Source organism: Myotis daubentonii, chromosome 4 (assembly GCF_963259705.1).
Source record: "Myotis daubentonii chromosome 4, mMyoDau2.1, whole genome shotgun sequence".
NCBI lineage: Eukaryota > Metazoa > Chordata > Mammalia > Chiroptera > Vespertilionidae > Myotis > Myotis daubentonii.
In genome coordinates this window covers 96090347-96116447 of record NC_081843.1, presented here as the reverse complement: position 1 = coordinate 96116447, position 26101 = coordinate 96090347, and positions in this window count along the sequence as shown.

Genomic DNA, 26101 nt, shown 5'->3' with positions numbered 1-26101 from the left:
AACACACATATACACCTTTTCCTCCCTCCCCTTTTCTCAAAAAAAAAAATCTGTCTCCATTAAATTAATTTAATAATACAAAATCTGAGGATGGGCAGAAAAAACACAACAACAGAAAAACAATGGAAATGACAGGATTAAAGAGTAAGCGAATTTAGTACCAATGATCTAGTGAATTTAGATATGAAAAGGTGAGAAAGGGAATAAAACATTTCCTTTTGGTTAAAGAGTAAAGATAGTTTGTAGGATTTAATTTGATTTGTCTCAGATCATTGTGGTTTTAGGAGGGACAAATTAATTATGAAAGCAATGACACTTATGAAATGAAGCTTGGAAAAAGAATTGAAACAAAACAAAACAAAAGAATCTTAACTATAAAGTTATGACAAAGAAATGCATAGATCATTTTAAAGATCCATTGATCTTTGTAAGATACAATGTGGAGTAAAGTTTTTGCATGCCTTTGACCATAGAAACCAAATATATTTGTACACTCAAGAGAGGAAAGCAATGAACACCAAAAGATTGATAATAATAAAAGTCTGTACAGGCCCCAAAGACTTTCTGGACTATCTGAAAATGTTCCCCATAGTGTTTTTAGGTGCAAATATGAAGACATAAATACATTTAGGTGACACTATTGGACAATTCAGAGTATAAATATATCATCTGAAGGATTTTTGCATCTGTGTTTCAAAGATATTGGATTGTTCATAATCTGCTTCTGTAATTTTTTTTTTCCTGGTTTTGGCACTAAAGTAATTCTGGCCCAATAAAATTAGTTAGAAAGTGTTCATTTCTCTACTATTTTAAGAAAGAGTATTGGTATCATTGTTTTTATTTCCTTCTTATACATTTGAAACAAACAAATGGGATAACAATCCCTGTGTGGAAGACAAAACAGTAGCTCTCCAAATGTGCCTGTGGATATGCATGTTACCTTCCAAAAGGGACTTTGTAGGTGTGATTAAGGATACAGACCTTGAGATGGTGAGCTTTCCTCAGCTAACCACGTGGACCCAATCTATTCATATACCTCCTTAAATGCAGAGGGTTTTTTTTCTAGAGAAATAAACACGAGGACAGAAGAAAGGTCAGATGGATGCAAATCGCTGTCTCTGAAGAAGGAGGAAGAGACCATGAGCCAGTTAAGATTCTTGGATTTCCTAGAAGCTGTCTGGAAAAGGCAAGGAAACCGATTGTTCTTTTGAGCATCCAGAAAGTACTTCGACTTTGCCAACACCTTGATTTTAGCCCATTCTAACCCAACTTAATATTGATTCAGATAATAATTTTGTGTTGTTTGTACACACTAAGTTCATGTTAATTTATCGGGCAGCATCTGGAAACCAATAAACCATGACAAAAGCAACATATTCCCAAGATTATTGCAATATTGGCTAGTGTGCACATGCTTACCTACTTGAACAATAATAAATTTAGTAATTCAAGGGGAAAAAAACAGCAGCTCTATAGATTGAAATGCCACACCACATTGCAGGAAAATCTGATAAAGAATAATTCACCTCTAAGCATATCTTAGTAAATTTCTTGCACTTGAAAAACAAGGAAAAATTGTGTCACATATGTAGTTAAAATAGTATGCCATGATTAAAACTAGAAAATTATGTTAAGTTCAGAATTTTCCAAAGTAACGGTCATTGGTAGAAAACATAAGATACATATTTATGAAATTCTCAAGCAAGAAACCTGGTAGATAAATGGACAGACTAGAATGAATGCCTGGCTCTATTCTGAGAGGTTACCCTGAAATTCAGGTTTGTTTAATTTTGTATACTTTGAATATGCCTTAAGGTGCTTATTTATTTATATGGTCAAAGCTGCATCATTCATCATATGTCATGGTTGGAACTTTCAAGAGGAAGGAACATGAAAATAGAGGGCAAGCAACTTCTTTTTATAGATATGATTCCCAAAAGTCACATAGCTCATCCCATGAGCAGAAGTTTGCTATATTAACACTGGCAATAGTTGCAGAGGAGACCAGAATTGGACTAGTGTTGTGTGGCCATGTGTTCATTTGAAACTTGGGGAATTGTACTACTAAAAAAGAACAAGAGGCAGGAAAAAAAAGGAATTATTTAAAAGTGTTTGGGTCAGTGTACTCAAGTTCCAATATATGCTATTGTCAATAGCTTTCCAAAGAACTTACTAGTTACTGAATGGAGCTCACCCTCTGTGTTCTTGGAGGAGGCACTGTACTTTGCAGCCAGTCAAGTTATTGCTTTCCATTTGCTGCTGGTTGATAAATTAAAAGACAGATTATCCATTCCATTCACTATGAATAGGTGAAGGAGCAAGGTAACTGTGAAAAGGGGGAGGGGGAATGTAGAGGTGTTGAAAGTGTACGACAGTCGGTATTTTATAGCAGTGATGGATCTCTGTTGGCAGTAACTGTGACAACCCCCTGTCCTGCCTGGAGAGATGTCCATGATTACCCATCTGGCAACTCCATTTCTTTCCTTTAGGAATTCTCTTTTCCATTATCCTCCTGGACTCTGGCTTCCCCTGTAGAAGGATCTTTCTAGTCTATTATCCTTTTAGCCCCATCTAAAGTGGGCATGGATGTATCCAGACGGAACAACTGGTAAAGCCTAGTGATTGCAGGCTTATGTATCTTTGGGGGGTAGAGATCCCCTCAGAGATTTCATTGTATTTGCAGCACAGGATTTCCACAGTCATGGATCACATCTGGTCACAATTCTTGGGAGGCCAACGGAAACAGCAGGCATAGAGTGATAGGCGACAGCAGCAGCATTAATCTCTTCTTTGCAGCTGAGCTGGCTCCCACTGTCTGGCCTTGAACTGGAGGCTCTTGAAAAAGACATTGAATGACAGTCCTATCACCCTGCTCAGGTTTCAGAAACATTGGCTTTTCCAACTCTGAGGCCGGACATTACCAAAATGTCAATCAATTTAAACTCATTTGCATAGTAATTTTCCTACAATAGAGTTGAATTCCCTTTCATCTCTGCTTGCAAAACAGTTGATTTTTGCCTGAGTCAACCACTTTCTAATATCTGCCAGAAGCATCAAGGAACACCAATAATTTCAGTTTATCTAATCATTTTTTATAGAACTACAAGTTCCATAAGCATATGCTTTGACTTCTAAGTTCTCATGGGTGACCATCTTACCACCTATACGGCCAATTTGAAGATAAACTTTCTACCCCACATTACATATTCTGCCTGTATGCCAACTGCTAAACCAATGCCACCTATTTTAGTTGTTTTGGTTGTTGTTGTTATGAGTGCATCATGCTTCCCAGTATCAATTTAATGTCTTTATAGAGTGTAAGTTAAGCTTCTGTTGACAAAGAACACTGCAATATGGATATTTTTCTTGTGTGATTTCCAAAGTACATTCATTGGTTCAGAGTGTGTAGAAACTTCCTCTCCACAAGGACATCTAAGTTCTTGGAATAGATATTTTATGTGTAAAAACACTTCCTAAGTTGTTAACCTAGCCTGCATTGCCAACTGACTCATTATCTCTGCCTTTTAACCTGTGAGATGGAGGATATGAAGAACAATCATCTTTTTAAGGAGGTAACCTATATCTTTTCTACACAAAACCCATGGCTATAATTTGTCATAAAGCCATACCTGTTTACAAACCAAGCTGTGAAATTTTTTTGCAAGAACTCAGTATTTCAATTATAATGAAGAAGAGGACTGTCATATATAAAAACATAGAATTACATGTACTGACTTTCTACTATGTCCCAGACACTATATTAAGATCAACATCTACTATCTGTGAGTTACTCATTATTTCCTCTAGTTATGAAATGAACAATCTTAGCTCAATATTATAGGCACAGTGTCTAGATCATTATACCTATCTGGAGTCCAGAACTAGGAACTCTTATTCATCATTACAAATATATTTACTGACATATCACATAATTATAGATTTTAGAGAAAAATACATTAATAGTTATATTTAATCCATCATTTTATAGATCAGAAAGTTGATATTGAAAAAGAGCATATATATATATAAATTTCAGTAATTGTGATGATGAAGCAATCTTTTTTTTCTTGAAACAAGTCTTTTAGAATCTAACTTGTTGTTATTTAAGAGAGATTGTTTGTTGGGGTCCAGCCCCAGCAGGTCCAGGGGTTCCCAAAGGTGTGGACGGAGTCGGCAAAGAAGAAATGACACGGAGACAGCATTCAGTTGATCAGCATAGCGAGGTTCTCTTTTTATTCTACTGTTACATCTGTATTTATACCATTTGATTTTAATCCTATCCATTCTGTTCCAAAGGTTAGGGCGTTTGTTATCTCCATTCCAAGGTTGTTTGTAGTTAAAGTGATTAACTACCCGCCTGGCACTTATTTAAGGGGTTTTACTAATTCCCTTCCTTAGTCCTGCTAATCCCTAACTCCAAGGGAAAATCCCCAGCTGGGGAAACAATCTTTCCCAGAGAGGTGACCTTGGTTAAAACACATAGCTCTAAGAAGGGGAGCAAACATATTAAGAACAGTATGCCATATACCCCAGGTCCCTTGAATCATATGCTGTGCAGATGTTTCTTCCCTGCAGCAACTGTGTCAAGCAGCAAGGATGGACCAGCTTCCAGCAAATTCCCCCTTTTTTATTTTTTAAATGACAGCGTGTGTAAATCAGTGGCCATCTCTCGGATTGGGTTAAGACTTGGAAGACCTGTTTGTGACTTTGCCAACAGGTCAGTCCGAGGCTTAACCCTATATCGGCATTCCACAATTGTTGGCTCTTAATATTACATATGAAAATAATATACAAAGAGTATTCTCACATAATATGTATGAAGCCCATTGTCTGAACTTGCACGAAACAGTAGCTACTACTCCCATTGACTATTATAAATTTAAATTTACATGAATAAAAATGGGGGAAAAAAATAAGGTACTTCCTCAATGACTGGATGAAAGAAGGTGAAGGGATTAGCCAAAGAACATATATGCATGACACATAGAGACAATAGTGTGGTGATGGTCAGAGGGAAAGGGTGTGGTGGGGGGGCTGGGTAAAGGTGGGCAAAGGAGTGGGAAATGGGAACATTTGTAATAATGTCAACAATAAAATAAGGTTAAAAAAAAGAAGAAAATAGTTTTACTAATTAAAGGGGAATTCAAGGAAAAACTGGGAGAATACAAAATTCAACAAGAAAGAAAATACAAAATATTTTAAATTGGTCATTTTTATCAGTAAAGCTTTTATCCAAAAATAATTAGTGAAGTTTTATCCAAAATAATAACAGACAATAGCTTTATTTTACTAAAAAATATAAATCTAATAACTTCTTCTAAGGTGATATTTCTTATGTTTTTACAAGAGAAAGTGTTTTTTTTTCTTTAGCTAGTTCATCTTTTAGGTGACAAAAAACTGTCTTACTTCCTTTGTCACCTATAAACAGTTTTTATCCATCTATTCAGTTTCTCCTAACACTAAAATGACATGTATTGTTTATTTTGCATAAATCCACAACCTCCTCTTAATTTTTTAATGTTAGTTTTGCCCTGTAGTTTATTAGCAAAACAATGTTATCGAATAAAATGAATGACTGACTTATTTCTAAGTTTCTAGGTTACCAAGGTCACCTACTTCTTGAGCTATACATGCATAAACAATCACTTAAACAGGCTGTCCTTCACTACACAGGGATCCTATCCAATAATAGACAAACATGGTAATTAACCATACCTCCGACATGCTTCCCATTGGCTAATCAGGGGGATATGCAAATTAACTGCCAACCAAGAGGGTGGCCGGCAGCCAGGCAGCTGAAGCGAACATGAGGCTTTGCTTGCTCCAGTGATGGAGGAAGCCAAGGTTCCCCGCCTGCTGCTGACAGCCTCTGAGCTGCACTCTGCTTTCAGCCAGCCGGGCCTCAGAGCTGGAGCTGCAACGGGGTTTCAATTATAGAAGCTAAACAAAGCCCAGAAACCTGCTTTCAGCAGCCGAGGTCTTAGAGCTGGAGCCGAGCCTCAGAGCTAAAGCCGGCTCTCAGTTCCAATGACAGCATAGAAGGTAAATAAATCACAGAATTTAAAAAAGGGCAGGGGGGAAAGAGGCTGGGAGCTTCAGTCACCCGCCAGACTGAAAAGGGCCCTCAGCCCCTCACCCTGACTGGCCAGGCAACCCAGTGAGGTACCCACCCTGAAGGGGTTGTGACCAGCTGCAAACAGCCATCATCCCCTCATCCAGGCTGGCCTGGCACCCAAGCGGGACCCCCATCCTGATCCGGATCACCCTTCAGGGCAAACCAGCTGGCCCCCACCCGTGCACCAGGCCTCTATCCTATATAGTAAAAGGGTAATATGCAAACTGACCCTAACAGCAGAAAGACTTGGAATGACTGGTCACTATGACACACACTGACCAACAGGGGGCAGATGCTCAATGCAGGAGCTTCCCTCTGGTTGTCAGTGCACTCTTACAGGGGGGAGCTCTGCTCAGCCACAAGCCAGGCTGATGGCTACCAGTACAGCAGTGGTGGTGGGAGCCTCTCCTGCCTCCTCAGCAGCGCTAAGGATGTCTGACTGCAGCTTAGGTTTGCTCCCCGCTGGCAAGTGGACATCCCCCGAAGGCTGCCGGGCTGCCAGAGGGATGTCTGATTGCCATCTTAGGCCAAATCCCCCGGGGAGCGGGCCTAAGCCACCAGGTGGTCATCCCCTGAGGGGTCCCAGACTGCAAGAGGGCACAGGCCAGGCTGAGGGACCCCCTACCCCGAAGTGCACAAGTTTTTGTGCACCAGGCCTCTAGTTTCTTTATAAACTCCATCAGCACATCTGTATTTTAACTATCCAATATGTTTAGTATGCAATTTTAGGAAACAGAAATGTATCAAAGTAAGATCACCAAAACCATCTACTAGGAAGTTCATGAATGATCACCAAATTCCTAGAAAATAGAGTGGAGACCCTGAGGTGAAGAAAGCAAAGGTAACAGAAAGACATTAACTACCTCCCGAGAAGTCAGGGGCAGAGAGAGCTGGGAATGTGGAAACCATTGTGACTTGAAGGAAGTTGCACAGAAATCCAAGATTGGTATTGACCTTTACTAATACTATCCAGTAATAAAACAGAGGCATGTCTAAATATAAGGGAATATAAATTATTGTAGGAGGAATAAATTATACATTTATAAATCAGAAAGTTTTGGATATCATTTTAAATTTTTAAGTAAATACAAAAACTTTGAATTTTGGAGTTAATAAAAATATGATTTTTATTTTTAATGTTAAAAGATGCTTATATACCATTCTATTTAAACCAAGTAAAATGGAATATCATACCAGATACAGTCTATATTTTATTTTTTTAACATTTTTATTGGTTTCAGAGAGGAAAGGAGAGGGAGAGAGAGAGAAACATCAATGATGGCAGAAAATCATTGATTGGCTGCCTCCTGCATGCCTCATACTGGGGATCAAGCCCACCCCCAACCAGGGCATGTGCCCTGACTGGGAATCAAACCCTGACCTCCTGGTTCATAGATCAATACTCAACCACTGAATCATGCCAGCTGGGTGATACAGTTTATCTTTTCAGTGACAATTCATTAGCATAAATAGTTTTCCTGAAATTACGGAAGAAGCCCTCTGTATAATATTCACTATCTGTATGCTCTACAGATGGCCTGCCTTTTCCCCACCTGAATCCTGTGTACCTACTATCATAATCAAAATGATATGCTCTGGCATTATTATGGACAGTATATGCTTGTGCCCCCTTCTCTAATTCATATGTTGATGCACCAGCTCCCTGTGTGACTGTATTTGGAAGTGGGATCTCTATGCACTTAAGGTTTAATGAGCAGCATCCTGATCTAATAAGATTGGTGTCTCAATAGAGAGCTCATTCCCTCGCTACATGTCAAGCACCAAGGAAAAACCAGGAGAGGATGCAGAAAGCAGGCAACCATCTGCAAGTCAGAAAGAGATTTCTCACCAAAAACTGACAGTGCTGGCACCCTGTTCTCAAAGCTCAAGAATGGTGAGAAAGTAAATTTATATTGTTCAAAGCACCCAGTGTGTGGTATTTTGTTATGGCAGCTTATCATAACTAAGACATGCATCTATGTTATTCTCTCTCTTAAGTATATCATCTAAGCTAGTTGGTGATCACAGCATGGATCTCTTTAGCATTCAGATACATAAAGAAATAGTACAAAATTATGCAAACATTATTGAATTTTTAAAAATTTAAACATGCAGAAAATAAAACGCAAAACATTTTTCATGTGCTGCCTTCAGGCTCCCACTGCAAATCACAATAAATCCAAAGGAGTTGCTAATATACATTCTTTAAATACCCAAATGATTGCTATTCTAGCTAATAATTCACATATTAAAATAGTTTTCTCCACTATTTGCATATATATATACATAAAACACTTATGAGAAAGATTTGAAGATAGATTTTGCTTGTGCTTAAGATAATATAATTGTTGATATGCATATTTCATTAAATTCCTTTGTCAATACAACTACAATATGATGCAAAAATTCTAGGTAATTTACATGCTCATATAGCTAGATTATTTAATATATAATTATTTATGTTCTGAGACCCAATTTTCAATGTGCATGTGTGCAATGGGGGAGTTGGGGTTCCACACACACACACCCAAGCATTGCTCTGGACACCAAGAGGTGTCTTACAATTCAACTCAATTCTGATGATCTACCCAGAGACTCCATAAAATTCAACAGGTTGAGGGCTCAGTCATACAAGATTGCATCCTCCCCCACTTCAGTAACCAAATAAAAGTCCAGGTTATCTTATTGTTACAGAATTTACCAGGTGACCGGAAAAGATACACACACAGGAGTACTCAGAGATACAGGAAAAACCCATTGATTGTCAGATGTTTCACATGTACTATTACAGTGACTCAGGGGGTCAGTTCTCCAAATCCCGAGTAAGCCAATACCCTTCTCTTTATACCCTTTGGTTTCTTTGTTTTCTATCTGTTTCCCAACCACCAGGCTTTTGTGGTGGGCTCCCACAGCCGCTCCTGAGTCAGTTAGAATGGGGAACTTAGACTGTATCTAAATGCCTGGTCTGCGTGATGTCAATGACCTCCCCTGTAGCAAAGCTGTTATATTCTTTGTTTATGGCCCCTTTGTAAACTGGGAGAAATTAGGAAAACAGGTCTTGCTAGACCAGATTGTGGAGAAAGGTGCAGTGACTTAATTACTGGTATAGGCTATCAAGAATGTACATTAGGTTATTGGCACAGATTCAGATTGCTAGCCCCTCAAAAATGTCCTTTTTCCCCATCAACATGGTCTTCTGAATAATGGCTATATATTGGAAGTTCCAAGAACCCACTCCTCAGATGTCAAAAGCCAGATTTTTATTTTTACTTCTGACCAAATGGCTATACATCAGATGTTCTCATGACCCGCTCCTTGGGTTTGATTACTTTGCTACAGCAGCTCATAGAAGTCAAGGAGACATTTCACCTACTAAATCACCAGTTTATTATAAAGGGATGCAACTTCGAATCAGCCAAGATTGAAGAGATGCACAGGGCAAGGTACGGTAAAGGTTACAGAACTTTCACCTTCTCCAGGTACACCATTCTCTCTAAATCGCCACATGTTCACCAACACCAAAGCTCTCTAAACCCCATAATTAGGGGTGTTTATGAAGCTTTCATTACATAAGCATGTTGACAAAATCATTGGCCAGTGGCAATTGATTCAACCTCCAACCTTCTCCACCCCGCAATGGTAGGCAACAGAACTGAAAATTACAAGCCTCTAATCACATTGTCAGTTCTTCAGTCAACCAGCTCCACCTTAGATGGGGGTCAAATACCACATAATTAACATGACAAAAGACGTTTAAATCATTCTTAGCACTAGGAAAATTCCAAGGTTTTTAGGAGCTCTCTACCAGAAACTGAAGAAACCCAATATGTGAATTTCTTATTATAAGTCACAATATCCCAACAATCATGTTGAAAATCCCAAAGTATGAAAGAGTGTTTCAGGAACTCCATGAATTTAATAAAGTTTATTTCAGATTTGCTTTGAAACAATCACATAATATTCAGATATCTGTGATTCAACTTCTAATATCTACAAATGCAAAAAAGTTAAGGTTGAGATAATGATATTCTCCATATCAATTTAAGATAATGGAGCTCTGAATGCCAAGAGATTCCTATATTTTGATCATGTTAAGTAAGCCTGATTACTGAATTATATTTTTACCCTTTTGAACATCAAAAACTAATCACAATAATCTAAGTTTGACCTTTCTATTTTTACATTACAATGTAATGAAGTCAAGGTGATAAGGAATTTTCTATGTTGTTTAGTATTTCTTCCTCCACTCTACTCCCCAGTTTAAAAATATACTCATATTAGTTCTTGACTTTACAAATACTGAAATTCAAAGTCTAATAAAATAGAATATCAGTCTGCAAGCTCAATAAAATAAGAGCAGTAATAGTATCTTCGCCCTGTTTTATGTGGCAATAATTTGATTGCAACTAAATGAAAAAAAAAAAAGGCAAGATAATAAAACTGAGAATAAATGCTCAGAAAAATAATTATATCCATTATTTCACTGTCCTTACAAGGGGATCTTCTCTTCTATAAGGAGCTGCTGAAGAAACACAATTTGATGAAAACAAAGTGGGCACACACATTATTTGTAAACATAATTAGGAAATATCTCCTGTGACAAAAAATGGTCATATCCTGACTCCCAATGGAACTTCACAATCTCCAAGGTCCTTAAGGCTAATCTCAATTGCCTTTTTGTTCTTTTAGCCTCAACCCTTGCCATAACTCTAAAGAAATGCCTGATTAGCATAGATTAGGGAGGAGATTGAATTTATATTCAGTTCTCAGTTTAATAAACTCAACAATTCAAATCACAGCTTCTCTTCTTATATTAGAACGAAATGTAACCATTACTTCTGTGAGCTAATATTATGAAAGGTAGCATAGTTATAGCTCAGTATTCTATTCTTGGAGCTCTTGAACAGAACATTGTTGGGGGAGGGAGGTAAAAAAGAAGTCCTACTCGTATTTCTAGAGAGTGAGGGGATTGAGTTTATAAAAAATACTTATTGAGTTTATAAAGCAATAAATATTACTTACGTTAGTAAATCAGTAATAAATGCTATTCAGAAAGAAAAATAAATGATAGGGTAGAATAAGGATTTCTGGGGATGAATTTCAATTTCACATTGGTTGTCCAGGGAGCCTTCACATTTGGTTTGTGAGCAGGTGCAATCTTTCTCCTTCTGGCTTTCAACTCATTTCTGCAAACCCGTCCCCACGTACTGATTTCTAGTCTTTCAAAGATCAAATATCATGGAAACAACAGGATCTCTCCCTTTAAAAGTTTGTCAGTTCTGGTACCCCTTTCTGGCTTTTGCTCTTACACGGAAAAGCCTTAATCCTGATTAAATCCAACCCTTTTGCTAGTATCTGTTCAGTTGAGAGTGGCTGAAGAAGACACACACTGACCACACATACACCCAGACCTGATTTCAGGTGACCATGCACACAGAGAGCTCTTAATTCTGCTGAGTACACTTGTCCCGCATCCTCCATGGTTTCTCTTCCCATGGTTTTCGTTAACCATGGTCAACTGTGGTCTTAAAATATTAAATAGAAAATTTTAGAAATAAACATTTCAGACGTTTTAAATTGTGTGGAATTCTGAAAAGTGCCACAAAATCTCATGCAGTTCTGCTCCATCCCATGTGGGGTGTGGAATCATCCCCTTTGTCCAGAGTCTCCACCCTCATACCCTCCATCCCCTTTGTCCAGTGGTTCTCAACCTGTGGGTTGCGACCCCTTTGGGGGTCGAACGACCCTTTCACAGGGGTCGCCTAAGACCATCCTGCATAGCAGATTTACATTATGATTCATAACAGTAGCAACATTACAGTTATGAAGTAGCAACGAAAATAATTTTATGGTTGGGTCACAACATGAGGAACTGTATTTAAAGAGCCAGAAGGTTGAGAACTAAATGACTAAGGCTTAGTCATTTAGTTGCTGCCTCTGTTGTCAGATTGACATTTGCAGAATCTCAGTGCTTGAGTTCAAGTAACAGTTATTTTACTTTACAAAGAATGAGAGTAGTGATGCTTGCAATTGAGATGTCGCAAAGGGAAATCATAAATTTCTTTCTTTAAGTGAAAAGGAATGTATGTATAGGGAAAAAAACACATAGCATGTAGAATTCAGTACTATCCATCGTTTCAGGCATTCACTAGGGTTCTTGGAACATATTCAGGGGGATGATGAGGGACTACTGTACACTACATTTTTAATACATTTATTTTAAGATATGTCACAGGTATCCAACTGTATGCAAAACAAAATACTAATGATACAAACAAAATAGGAAGTATTTTTAGTTTAGTGCTTGTACATTCCAATTATATTTCAAAATTTTAAGCTTCCTTTAAAATACACAACGGAATATTATTCAGATTTTAAAATGAAGGAAACCCTGCCATAAGTGACAACTTGGATGAATCTGGAGGACATTATGCTAAGTGAAAGAAGCTAGTCACGGAAGGACAAATACTGCATGGTTTGCTTTCTCTGAGGTGTCTAAAAAAGTCAGATTCATAGAACCAGAAGGCAGAATGGTAGTTGCCAGGGACTGGGACTGGAGGGTGGGGAGGGAGAGTTACTCTTCGATGGGTACAAGGTTTCAATTACACAATAAGTTCTAGGGATCTGTTATACAGCGTTAATGAAAAATATGGCATTGTGTACTTAAAATTTTGTGAAAAGGGCAGATCTCATGTGTTCTTACCACAATTAAAAGACCTCACTTACCTCTCGTATAATGTATCTATCTGTTCACTGAATGTTTTCTAGGTTATTGGCTTCCCATTAGAATGATAAATTTGGTTTCTGTTCATAGTGATTGTTATTTAATGTTAATTAATGAAGATGAGAGTACCTAATGTTTCAATAATACTTTGATTTTTAAAAGTGTTTTATTATCTATTCAGAAATTGATATTCAAGCAATTTCATATTAGATAAGAAGTTGAGATATCTGTTAATATCTCCTAATTATATTACCTTTTCACTATAGCTCTGAAATTTAAATTCAGAAATGCATTTTATTCCTGACACTGTCATTTAAGCATTTTGTTAGCAGATAGTCCCTTTTTTGCATTGAGATTCAAATTAAACACACAGTGCCATGTACAGATCTTGTAACATAGAAAGCTATATGATCATGTCAATCAATGTCACCCCAATAAATTTAATTAAAAAATTAAAAATCTAAAAATAATAATAATAAAATTAAGAAATAATTACATCTATGCATGTAATCTATTTGTGTTTCCAAGTGAGTTTCTTATGTATTCAATATATCTCTATTTCTCCAATGTTATCTTGCAATTGAAATAAGCATCCAGAAGGCAGGGATGTTCCTCTCATTTGTAACTATGACATTATTCAATCGTAAGCATAAGAAGACTCTTTAATCTCCTTGTTAGGGGAGAGACAGTAAATCAGAACAGAATGTTAAATATGTAATTTTGATATATTAAGCAGGATTAATGCCTAGTCTAGGAAACACTGGGTGTTTGCACATTTAACAGATCATTTGAGCTACAAGAAAGTTTGATTTAATATATCATTTACTTAACTTGTCAACTCTAAAACTTTTGAGCTAAATCATTAAGCTCCCAGTAATAATGAAGAATGAGGAAGAAACTGCAAATGGATCAGATAGCAAATGATTAGCATATGCCTACATATAATCAGCTTTAGGCCTACATATCTTTGTTGTACAGTGCATGAGAGGTGAAGGGTCCCAGGCCAAAGGTTTGCTCAATCGATTTAGCCCAGTATCACTGTTTGTGGAGAATACCTAGTTTAAGTACTCGAAAGGTTGATCAAGGCTTATGACTATAAGTATATTAAAAGTGCCTTAATTAGGCTACCAGTTGACATTGAGAAAGGAGACACCTGGTTGGGCACTAGGGTGACAAAGATTTGAGAAAGAACAAAGGAAAGCAACGATAGGGGAATGATGATAAATGTTTTTAAGCAAAATGAGGCAAATTTTGAATATTTTTTGCTATGCACACTGCTTGTAAAAGCAGGGCTAAGACTGGGCTGTAATGAGAGGCAGAAATATCCGGTATATGTTTCCTCCTCTGGCTGTCCCTGTGGAGTATCCTGAATCAGCTCTCCTTAACAGCTTTTCTCCCTCTGTTTTCAGTTGAAATAAAGAGGCAGGAGAAGTTCGGAGCACAAACCCTGACACCAGGTAGCCCAAGGCAGTTTCCTAGCTCTATTCTCTTGGGCAAGTTTCTTAAATTTTCTGTCTTGTTTTCCCCTTTTGTAAGACAGAGCTAACAAAAATACCTGATTTATAGTGTTTAGAGAGGATAATAAGCTCTTATTGAGACATCACAATCATTGGATGCAAGAGGTATACATTTTATTTTTTTAATTTTTTAGAAATATATTTTTATTGATTTGAGAGAGAGAGAGAGAGAGAGAGAGAGAGAGAGAGAGAGAGAGAGAGAAAGCTAGAAACATCAAGTGATGAGAGAGAATCATTGATCAGCTGCCTCGTGCATGCCCCACACTGAGCATTGAGCCTATAACCCAGACATGTGCCCTGACCGAGATTCGAATAGTGACCTCCTGGTTCATAGATCGATGCTCAACCACTGAGCCAGGCCGGCCAGGCAGATGTATACATTTTACAATACTATTTTTGTCTCTTCAAAAAGTCACTGATTGTCCAATAAGAAATTCGTCTTTACTTTTGCTGATGTGACAGTATGTTACATAGACTACAAATCCAAGCCACCTGAAGAAAGCCCGGCAAGTTCTGGGGTAACAGGTATCCCCTAAGTAGGCTGCTCTCAGGTACAAGCGACCTTGTGGGAGGTCCTCAGTCAGTGGCTCTGGAAGAATATAATCTGACAGTGTCGCATGAATCCCGGGATTAGGAAGCCTGTGAGCTAGATTTGACACTCAGGGCCCCTGGGTCATGTATTTCAAGTCATTTGTCTAAGATAAATGACTCCTGGAGTTAGCAGAAGGGCTCATGTTCCAGGAGCCAGGGAAAATGACATAGTCCAAGAAATGTGGACACTGGTGGGAAATCCTATCTGATTCAGTTTCAGGCAGAAGTCTTATGGTTTTGGAACTGATGTCCCTTTCAAAAAAACTTTTAGGGACACTAACTCTGCCAAGACAGGTGTGCTGCAAGTTGTCTTCTATTATTTTGAAATTCTTTATTCTAATGCATTCAAATAGATTTGATAAATGCATTAAGTGGATTCAAATTCATTTGAAATTCAAATTCACTTGAAAGGAATTAAAAAATGACAGTTCATTGAACAAAATGAAAGTATTAAGTACTTTAATTTTATCTGTTGAAAAATTTTGAAAATTATATAAAGATAGAGTTATTTTTTTTTTACTTAGTCATGCAAAAAATGAGATAGTGTGTCTATACCCAAAATTTGAAGATATCATTCATTAAAATTAATGGTCAAGAGCTACATGTGGCCATCCTATCTAATAAAAGAGAAAAATGGTAATTGGCGTATGACGATACCCTTTTCATTGGCTAATCAGGGCTATATGTAAATTAACTACCAACTAAGATTGGCAGTTAACTGCCAACAAGATGGCAGTTAATTTGCATATGTAGGCACAATGCAGGGAGGCGAAAGGGAAAGCAGGAAGAAGCCCCCTGCCACTGACAGTGATCAGAAACCCAGGGGGGAGCTAAGAGCTGGGGGGCAGGGCAAAGGCGGCCCTGGGGCCGCCTTTGCCCTGCCCCCCAGCCATGATCAGAGAATTAGGTGCCTTTTCCGCCCTGGCCAGTGATAGCAGGAAGTAGGGGTGGAGCCAGCGATGGGAGCTGGGCACGGTCGAAGCTTGCAGTCCCGGGAGCTAGGGGTCCCTTGCCTAGGCCTAAAGCGAAGCCCACGATCGCGGGGCCGCTGCAGCTGCGGGTCCCCGCTGCCGAGGCTGGACGCCTAGGCCAGAGGTGTTAGGCCTGGGCAGGGGTGGAGCCTGAAACCGCGGGGAGCTGGGGGTTCCCTGCCCAGGCCTGACACCTCTGCCAGAGGCCTCAGGCCTGGTCAAGGGGCCGATCCGGTGATTGGTGATCGGAGGATGATGAGGGTCAACTCCTCTGGCCGAGGCATCAGGCCTGGGTGGGGGGCGGAGCCGGGGATTGGGGGGATATGATGGTCCCCTTGCCCAGGCCTGAAGCCTGGGTCAGAGTCATCAGGCTTGGGCGGGGGGTGGAGCAAGCAATCATAGGGAGATGGGGGTCCCTGCCCAGGCATGATTCCTGGGCCAGAGGCCTCAGGCCTGGGCGGGGGCCAGAGCCAGTGATCAGGGGGAGATAGGGGTCCCCTGTCCAAGCCTGACACCTCTGGCAGAGGCATCAGGCCTGGGCAAGGGGCTGATCAGGTGATCGGAGGGTGATGGGGTCTACGCCTCTGGCCGAGGCATCAGGCCTGGGCTGGGGGCAGAACCAGTGATGGGGGGAAATGAGGGTCCCCTGCCCAGGCCTGACGCCTCTGTCAGAGGCGTCAGGCCTGGGCAAGGGGCCGATCCTGCGATTGGAGGGTGATGGGGGTCAATGCCTGAGGGCTCCCAGGATGTGTGAGGGGGCAGGCTGGGCTGAGGGACACTCCCTCCCCCCCACACACCCAGTGCACGAATTTCGTGCACCGGGCCCCTAGTTTACAGTATAAAAGCTGATATGTAAACTTTGTGTTAATGAAAAAAAGCTGTTTTACAACTATTAATTATTTAAAAATAATACCCATATTCAATATTTAGTACATCCCTCAGTACTGTGTATTTTATTTTACCATAACATATAATGTAAAAATTTAATTTTACCAAACCCCAAAATATTGTCCTGTTTTTTTCAAATCTTTCTAATGTACTCCAATGTAAAGTATTATAGTTTTCTATACATTTCAGATCATTAAAAGGTAGAAAAGTAGTCTCCCAGAATTCAGAAAACTCGGAAAGCATCTCTGACAGAAAAATTGATTTGTAGAAAAAGTTTCCTTAGCCAATGCTGAGATAATGAACATGAACTCAAACTTTTTCTTACCTAAAAATGAAATTATTCTTAGGAAGAAATTCAATTCTCTAATACAGAATTTTGTTCAAACTGGAATTTCTCTTGAATGTAGACATTAATTATTGAGCATTAATGCAAGCAAGTTAAGGTCTTGCATACATTTATAACACTAGATAAAACCCATTTAAGTTTTTCTTATCCTTAGAAAGGGAGTAGGAAGAGGGGAAGATTTTAGTATATACATTTAGATTTCTTTAAGCCTCTGTTTAAAATGTTCTAGTCTTATATCAAACTAGAGGCCCGGTGCTTGAAATTCCTGCACTTGGGGAGGGGGGTGGGTCTCAGCCTGGCCTGCACCTTCTTCAGTCCAGGAGCCCTTGGAGGATGTCCAACTGATGGCGTCCATGGGGAGCAGGGGCCTAAGCTGGCAGTTGCACATCCTTCGTGCTGCTGCAGAGGCAGAAGAGGCTCCCGCCACCACAACTACACTTGTCAGCTGGGAGCCTGGCTTCTGGCTGAGCAGCGCTCACCCTGTGGGAGTGCACTGACCACCAGGGGGCAGCTCCTGCATTGAGTGTCTGCCCCCTGGTGGTCAGTGCATGTCATAGCGAGCAGTTGAGCGGACTTAGCATATCATTAGCATATTACACTTTGTTTTTTTTTTTCGTTTTTTTTCTGCGTCGGCTGCTTTATTTAAGGACTGGTGACTAACAGTCCCCAACCCAGCCCCTCCCTCCTCTATAGCATATTACACTTTGATTGATTGAATTGACAACCGATGACAAGACACAGCATATTAGGCTTTTATTATATAGGATACAAGCACTTGTTCAGGGCAATTGGATGAACTAGGAAGACTTGTCTAGAATTAAAATAAAGAAAATTGGAATAACTTGGACTAAAACAAAAACAGACTGAGAAATAAAAGTTCCTTTAAAGAGGAGGTAATATGTTTATTGATGATATTTCTTGATGTAAATTTAGTAGTAGATACAAATTTAATATATACCTACTACTAATTTTTCTAATAAATGAAACATAAGCATGTACTATCTATATAATAAAGAGCCAGGGTTGTAAGGACCGTTACCACCGAAGGCTTGACCAGACCTGAAGTCAGTGCTGGGTTTCCATGGTGACCCAGCACTGACTAGAGCCACTGTGGGCACCCCAACCCAGCACTGACTGCCTAGAGCAGGGGTCCTCAAAGCCGCAGGCCACATGCGGCCCGCTGAAAACATTTGTTTTTTTACTTCAAAATAAGATATGTGCAGTGTGCATAGGAATTTGTTCATAGGTTTTTTTTTAAACTATAGTCCGGCCCTCCAACCATCTGAGGGACAGTGAACTGGCCCCTGTGTAAAAAGGACCCCTGACCTAGAGGGCTGCAGATCAGGCCTGGAGAGAGGCCTGCAGAGAGAGAGAGGTAGGGTCTGATCCATAGCCTCTGTGGCAGCCATTGATCAGAACTTGCCTCTCTTTCTCTCCCGGCCTGGCCAACAGTTGTACCTCCATTTCCCTCCAGGCCTTCACTGGGGCTGCTGATCAGCCCTGCCTTTCTGATCAGGCCCCATTGATAGATCCAGAGATGCTGGCCGGCATAGAAACTGACCAATCAGAACTAAATCTGGGTGAATGTAAGGAGGCAATGGCTGCCTAGGAGGCGGAGCTTTTGACTCTGACTGGCATAGAAACTGACCAATCAGAACCAAATCTGGGTCAACTGTGAGGAGCCAATGGCTGCCTAGGAGGTGAAGCTTTTAATGCTGACTGGCATAGAAACTGACCAATCAGAACCAAATTGGCTGGCAGAGGAGGGCAGTTAGGGGCGATCAGGCAGGCAGGCAGAGGCAATTAGGGGCGATCAGGCAGGCAGGCAGAGAGGTTAGGGGCGATCAGGCAGGCAGGCAGAGGCAGTTAGGGGTGATCAGGCAGGCAGGTAGGTGAGTGGTTAGGAGCCAGCAGTCCCAGATTGTGAGAGGGGTGTCCAACCGCCAGTTTAGGCCTGATCCCAAATCGGGCCTAAACCGGCATTCTAACATCCCCGAGGGGTCCCTGATTGGAATGTGTGCAGGCAGGGCTGAGGAAACACCCCCCCCCTCCCTGTGCACAAATTTCATGCACTGGGCCTGTAGTGTACAAATATTTACCTATGAGCTATTTTATAACTAAAGACAATGTCAAAAATAGTGTAAATAAATTAACTTTGTGATATTCAAATGAGATAATAATGACACTAGTATTAGTCACCCCACAGAATGAGACTATATTTATCTGTCATTATTGTACATCATGTTTCCTTCTTTTTATACTCTAATATTTTGGAAGTTCAACACCTCTTTCCTTGTCACTTTAGACCAGGCAGAGATTTTAATATGACTCCAGGACAAAATGGAGTCAAAGGTGGGAGAATTTCAATGTACATATGAAATATATGAAAAAAGAAAAGTTTTTGATGCTTTTCTGTTTTTTTACTTAATTTCAAATCTATTTTCATTTCACAATGGATGCATTATTTTCTCAGAGCTCCGGGAAACTTCTGGGAAAACACACTCAGAACAGTAAATTGATTCTCTCAACTTTGTGGGGGACAAGGACCGAAGAATAATATGTGGCTCTGCTCAGGAGAAGACCACTGGGAGGGATCTGAAGGTCTCAGGATATCTCTGTACGCTGGAAGCAAAGTAGGTGGCGGCCACTGGTGATTATCTAGCCATTGATGTGTATGAGACACAACTATATTATACGATGTGATGGATCTAGAAAACTTGTCCAATGTTGGTCATCTTAACATCAGATGTCAACTATTTGATTTAAGAAGCAAGTTTCTGTGTATTATCTACTTTATTTTCTATCTCATAGAGAAAAGAGTTAGTGTGTAACAGCTCTATCTCTATTTATTAGTAATCTTTAAACATTTTAAAATAAGGAACTTTTTTTTTAAACTAGAACTCATAGGGAAAAGGAGGGTGTTTCATTGTCTTACCCTCAATAAAGAATTCACTGAAATGTATAAAAACAAATGTCTGGTTTCCCATCATTGAAAACAAAACAAGAAAGGTATATACTTAAAGGGAATAAGATGATTTTTAAGAACCTTCTTTTCTTGTTTTTTTTTTTTTTTTCAATCCTCACCAGAGGATATTTTCCCATTGATTTTGAGAGAGACTGGAAGAGAGAGGGAAAAACAGACAGAAATATCGATGTGAGAGAAACACATCCAGGTTGCCTCCTGCAGGAGCCCTAACGAGGGCCTGGGCCTAGAAGGAGCCTGCAACTGAGGCATGTGCCCTTGACTGGAATCAAACCCAAGACCCTTCAGTGTGCAGACTGGCACTTTATATCCACTGAGCCAAACTAGCTAGGGTGATACTTTTCTAATTGTACTGCTATCATGTAAATCTGTTCTATGGTTTGTCTTTTTGTTTCCAAGAGTTACAATAAGGATATATGGGTATCCCCAAAAATGTATACACACACTTTAAGTAATTATAGGGTGTCCCAAAATTCACGCAAGGTTTGCAATTGAATTGAATTGCAAATCTTGCGTGATATTTGGGACAAACTATATAAAGGCAGTGTTTATTAAAATACATTTTATTTTCAAAATTGAGCTATTAGCTGTTAAAGTGTGTATACATTTTGGGGGGACACCCTGTATATGGGGGGGTGGATCCATGGAGCCATTTGCTAGTGCCATCAATCAATTATGTGAGAAGTTAAGGGCCAGATTTTCATGGCCATTGCAAATTGACCTTACTATGTTGCTTTTGTCAGTATCACCTTCCCCAAATATAACCTTATTATAGATTTCACAATGTTTTACTTTACCCAAGGTTATAAAAGCCTACCACTGGGAAAGCTTATTAAAGTAGCAGGCATGCCAACTACCAAATCTATGCGTATTCATCTGTCATAGAGCATATTCCTAGACCAGGAATCCTTGCACAGTTATTTCTACATCATTTCAAAAATGGAACAAAGAAATAATCATGGTGAATTCCAAACCTAGCAGTTCGTTCATCTCCCTTTCTTTTCTTTGCACATCTCAAATATTTCAGAAATGGAAAATTTAATTCAATTAAATCAGTAAAATGTTAGTGTGTTTATTACTTTGATTGTAAACTTGAAACTTAAGTAGTAATCAGGAAACTTCATATTTAATATACAAATTGAGGTTACAAGTGGGTTGGGTTATTTTTATATTATTTTTCTTAAAAGGATAGCATAAAAAGTCCTATGTTCTTAAAGACCATGTTACACTGCAATTATTTTCTTTGTCTGTAGCACAGAGGTGTAAGTAAACATTTCAAGAATATTAAGCAAACTATTTTCAGTAGGTAGAGGCAGTTCATTTATAAGGCCTAAGCTATGGGGGGAAAGCAAACAAAACCAAAAACTTGCTGTGATGTCTCTTTAATTAAAATATATAAAATATTGTGTCTCATGGATATTGTTGATGACTAATTTGAAAAATCTATATCAAGTGATAAATAACAAACTTGATTGGCTGAAAGCACAATGCAATTAGTTTTACAAAATATATTAGTAATTATAATAAATTTAAATGGACTAAAAGTTTCATGGAAATTTCTTATCAAAACAGTCAATAAGTCAATACTTCATACAGAGAGCTTTTTTTTTTTTTTTTTTTTTTTTTTTTTTTACTTTCTTTACCAGGAATCCATCATGTACTTTGGGAAAAACATAATAGAAAAATTTTAAAAACTATCTTTATTTTTGAAAGTATTACAGATGTCTCATTTCCCCTCCCCCCCTTTAATTCCCTCCACCCTGCATCTGTCCATGGAAACTTCTTTAATGTACATGAGGTTTATTATATGACATCATGACATTATAGCAAAGTAAAAAAATATTTAAATAAGTGTCAAACTTTATAAGATCCAATGGAAATATTTGTATATTCCAGCAGCAATTCTTACACATATAATGCTATCACTGTGTATTGAACTTAAATATGTGGCTATTTAAATCCATGGCCACCTGATGACTTTAAGATAGTTGGCATGTGACTGTCCTGGTTTTAGTAGGGGCCATATTAAAGCTTCCCTGATTTGATTTTACTTTTTTAAAATATATTTTTATTGATTTCAGAGGAGAAAGGGAGAGGGAGAGAGAGATATAGACATCAATGATGAGGGAGAATCATTGATTGTCTGCCTCCTCCATGCCCCACACTGGGGATCAAGCCTGCAACACAGGCATATGTCCTGACTGAGATCAAACTGTGACCTCCTGGTTCATAGGTTGAAGTTCAATCACTGAATCACTCTGGCTGGCCGAAGCTTACCTGATTTTAAGAAAAACTATCCATTACACCATTTGTAGCTTCTTGATAAAATTAATGCACCGACACACAAAACTTATTTCACTGTTACCACCTTTCTGAAACCCACTTCTCTGTCCAGTTGAGCATCAACAACTCCCTGGATATTCTCTGTGTTTGCACTAATCCTGTGCTTGGTGGAGCTTTATGCTCTGCCTAAAAAGCTCCTGGCTCTTATTAACATCATGCATCTACCAATTTATAAGACTCTTCTCATTTGAGCTGTTTTAACACTTTGCTTAAGTTTCATCTCTTTTATTTTTACTAACATTATCTTATCCTACATAATTATTTTTCCTTTTATATTATTTACTAGTGGCCCAGTGCATGAAATTCATGCACATTAAAAGGGAATTAATTAAAGGAAATATTTTAATATTGCTATTTGCCCTTTCTCTATAATAGAAGTGTCAGAGATGAAAGAAAATTAGTAAAATCTATATGAAAATCTCCCTCCTGTCAGAGTATGGGGTGCACCACAGGACCCAGAGTCAAGTCCTGTCCACCTGTGCATGCCTTGAAATCACATGAGACCCAGACCCGGCCAGCCGCACCCCTGTCAAGTTCCTCAGGGCGGGGGAGGGGGGGCGCAGCCTCAGGGCCCCTAGCCCGGCGCCGATTAGGGATGCAGCCTTAGGTCCCCCATCAAGCCCCACCAGGTGGGGAGCACAGCCTCAGGTCCCCCAGCCTGGCCTCAGGCCCCTCAGCCCCGGCACGAGGGCACGAGGGTGTGACACCATTTGCATATTAGCTCTTTATTATATAGGATGCTAATGAGAGAAGACACTGCATTTTATGTACAATTATCGTACTTCAGTGGTTGGCCCCATGCCTTATACTTATCAACTTTTCAATAATTATGTTTCATTTACAAACTATAATCTCATTTGCTTTAAGAGCAACATTATTTCTTATTTTTACCGTGACCATGATGCTCTTGGAGGTCTTATTGCTAAAATGATTTAGGGAAGAATCTATAGCCTCTCTCATCATGAATTTCCCGATCTATATAATGTTCATATAATAATACTGGCAAAGAAACAAGCCTAACCAGGCGAGGCTTAATGCAATTATTTTTAAAAAGAAGAAAAAAATAAATAAACAGAACATTGAACTGGATTTGAAAAAAACTTTGCAACTCAAATGATAACTACCATTTTTATTTCTCATTTTATTTTACAATATTGTGTTCAATAAATGTCTGTTTTTATATTTGCTCAAATTGCTAATACAATGTTCAGTTCTATAGTCAATACTACTAGAGCCCTCTGCTGTGTGTTAGAAGTATAACAGTAGAATGTGGTTGCTTCTAATGTACTGGAAACAGTGCGATGAATAATGTATTTCTAACAACTCCCTACCTGGTTCAGAACAACATGCAAATACAGATTATGTATCATAGAATTGTACACTTGAAACCTATTTAATATTATTAACAAATGTCACCTCGATAAATTTGAGTTTAAAAAGACAAACACAAAACAAGCAAAAAAACTTACGTCATTTGGGTAACCTGGGCTATATGACTAGAACGTGAATGATGGTTTTGAAAGTTAATATGCTGTGGTAAATAATTAGATGTTCTCTCTGGAACTGCTAGTTATAAAACATATACATGGAGAAAGAATCAAGATCTAATCCCCTCTTCTCAGATTCTTTACTAGTTTATTTCTTTAGTAAATATTTATTTTTTTTATCAAAACAACTATGGTCTTTCTCCAATTAATGTATTTAGCTAACTAGCTGAATTACTTTATTTTGGGTTTTGAGTGCAGAATCCATGAAAAAATGAACCCCTTCATTCCCCCCTCCCTCTCTCCTTTTCTTCTTTTTTATTTTTCCTCTTTCACAGCACCAAAAAATAAATATAGAAAGCATACAAATTCAATGTCAATACCTGTCTTCAGTCCGGTAAAGAGGGGGCAGAGAGGCAAACTTGTAAAATTCTAATTTTCTTTGCATTCCAGGAGTGACAGGGCATTTTCAACAGCATTAGACAGAGAGCATTTAACAATCTTGGACACAGTCTCTGTGTGACTCATGGGTCAGAACTTTAGACAGAATGCATTCTCTCTCAGAGAGTTACAAATATTACTTAAGAAAAAAAAATGTATTCTCATCTTGATTTGGGGAAAGTGAATGGTGTTCATATTACATTGAAAAATCTAAAATGTAATGTTTTATGAGTTCAGGGGTTAGCTTTGGGTTTCTTATGTCTGTATACTCATGCAATGCATAGTTCCTGACACACAGTAATTAATCAATATATCAGTTGTGTGAGCAATTGGTATTTGGACTGAAATCACAACCATTCTATTTATTAATTCTCTATCATGCTCGCGCAGTGTAGTAATGCTCACAGAAATCATTATAACCTGAAGTTGATTCAAGAAATTTTATTTCTCCATAAAATAAAATCCATGGCATTTTAAAAAAGTTATTACTACAAGCTCAATGAGGATATAGTTCTACAAAGTGTAAACAGTCAGTAAATCCTTATAATAAAAAGAGACCATTGCTTAATCTTCCAGACAACAAGGAAACATTTTTGTGAATTAATTACACAGATTAAATTCATAATATTTTCAAATCCAAATAAGACTTTATCTGAAAATATAGTCTTATAGCAGTCCAATTGTATGCAGGATAAGAGAAAGTTTTAATATTTTTATTAACTTTAGCAAAGATTATTAAGGACACATTCATATTTAGTTAGCTATAACTACATGAGAAATTGACCAGGTTAATCTTCAGTTCTATGTATGGCAGACCACATTATTAGTAACATCTTTAAAAATAATAATACATTTTTAAAAGATCAAAATTAAGAAATTGTTGATTCGTTGTAAAAAAGCAAATTGCAATTAGATATTTACTCTTAAGTCATATCTCTGATAACATGCTAGGCTAGAAAAACATACTCTCTCTACTAAACAGGGATAAGATACAAGCATTATCTTTCCCTTCTTTGGCTATAGGTCTCAATATCATTTAAATTTACTGAAGCTCATGGCGTTTTCAGTTTGGATTTACATGGTCCACATTGGGTGGGAACATCTACTCCTCCCTCCAAAACCCATTTTTAAAATATAAAATTTATTCCTGACAAATGATTCACCAGAGGCTCAAATTAGAAGAGGTTTTCACAGAAAAGTAAGCCAACCAATATGAACAAAAAGTCAATGTGTCATTGAAACCCTATGAAAACACAACCAGCCATGACAGAATTTCCCTGAATGCAGCTGAGTGGGGAAATGCCAGGAAATCTGGAAGATTGTGTAAGTGCCAGGAGCCGGTCCATGCTTGCTGTTTCAAGGGACCTGGCATATATGGCATACTGTTCTTAATATGTTTGCTCACCTTCTTGGCACTATGTGTTTTAACCAAGGTCTCCTCTCTGAGAAATGTTGTTTCCCCAGGTAGGGATTTTCCCCTGAAGTTAGGGAGGGAATAAAACCACTCAACTAAGTGCCAGGCGGGTAATTAATCACTTTAACTACGAACAATCATGCTTAAGCTACATAATCTTTACTCCCTGGAATGGAGATAAGAAACGCCCTAACCTTTGTAATAGAGATTGATAGGATTGAATCAACTGGTATAAATACAGATATAACAAGACAGCAAGAGACAGAACTTAGAACACAGAACTT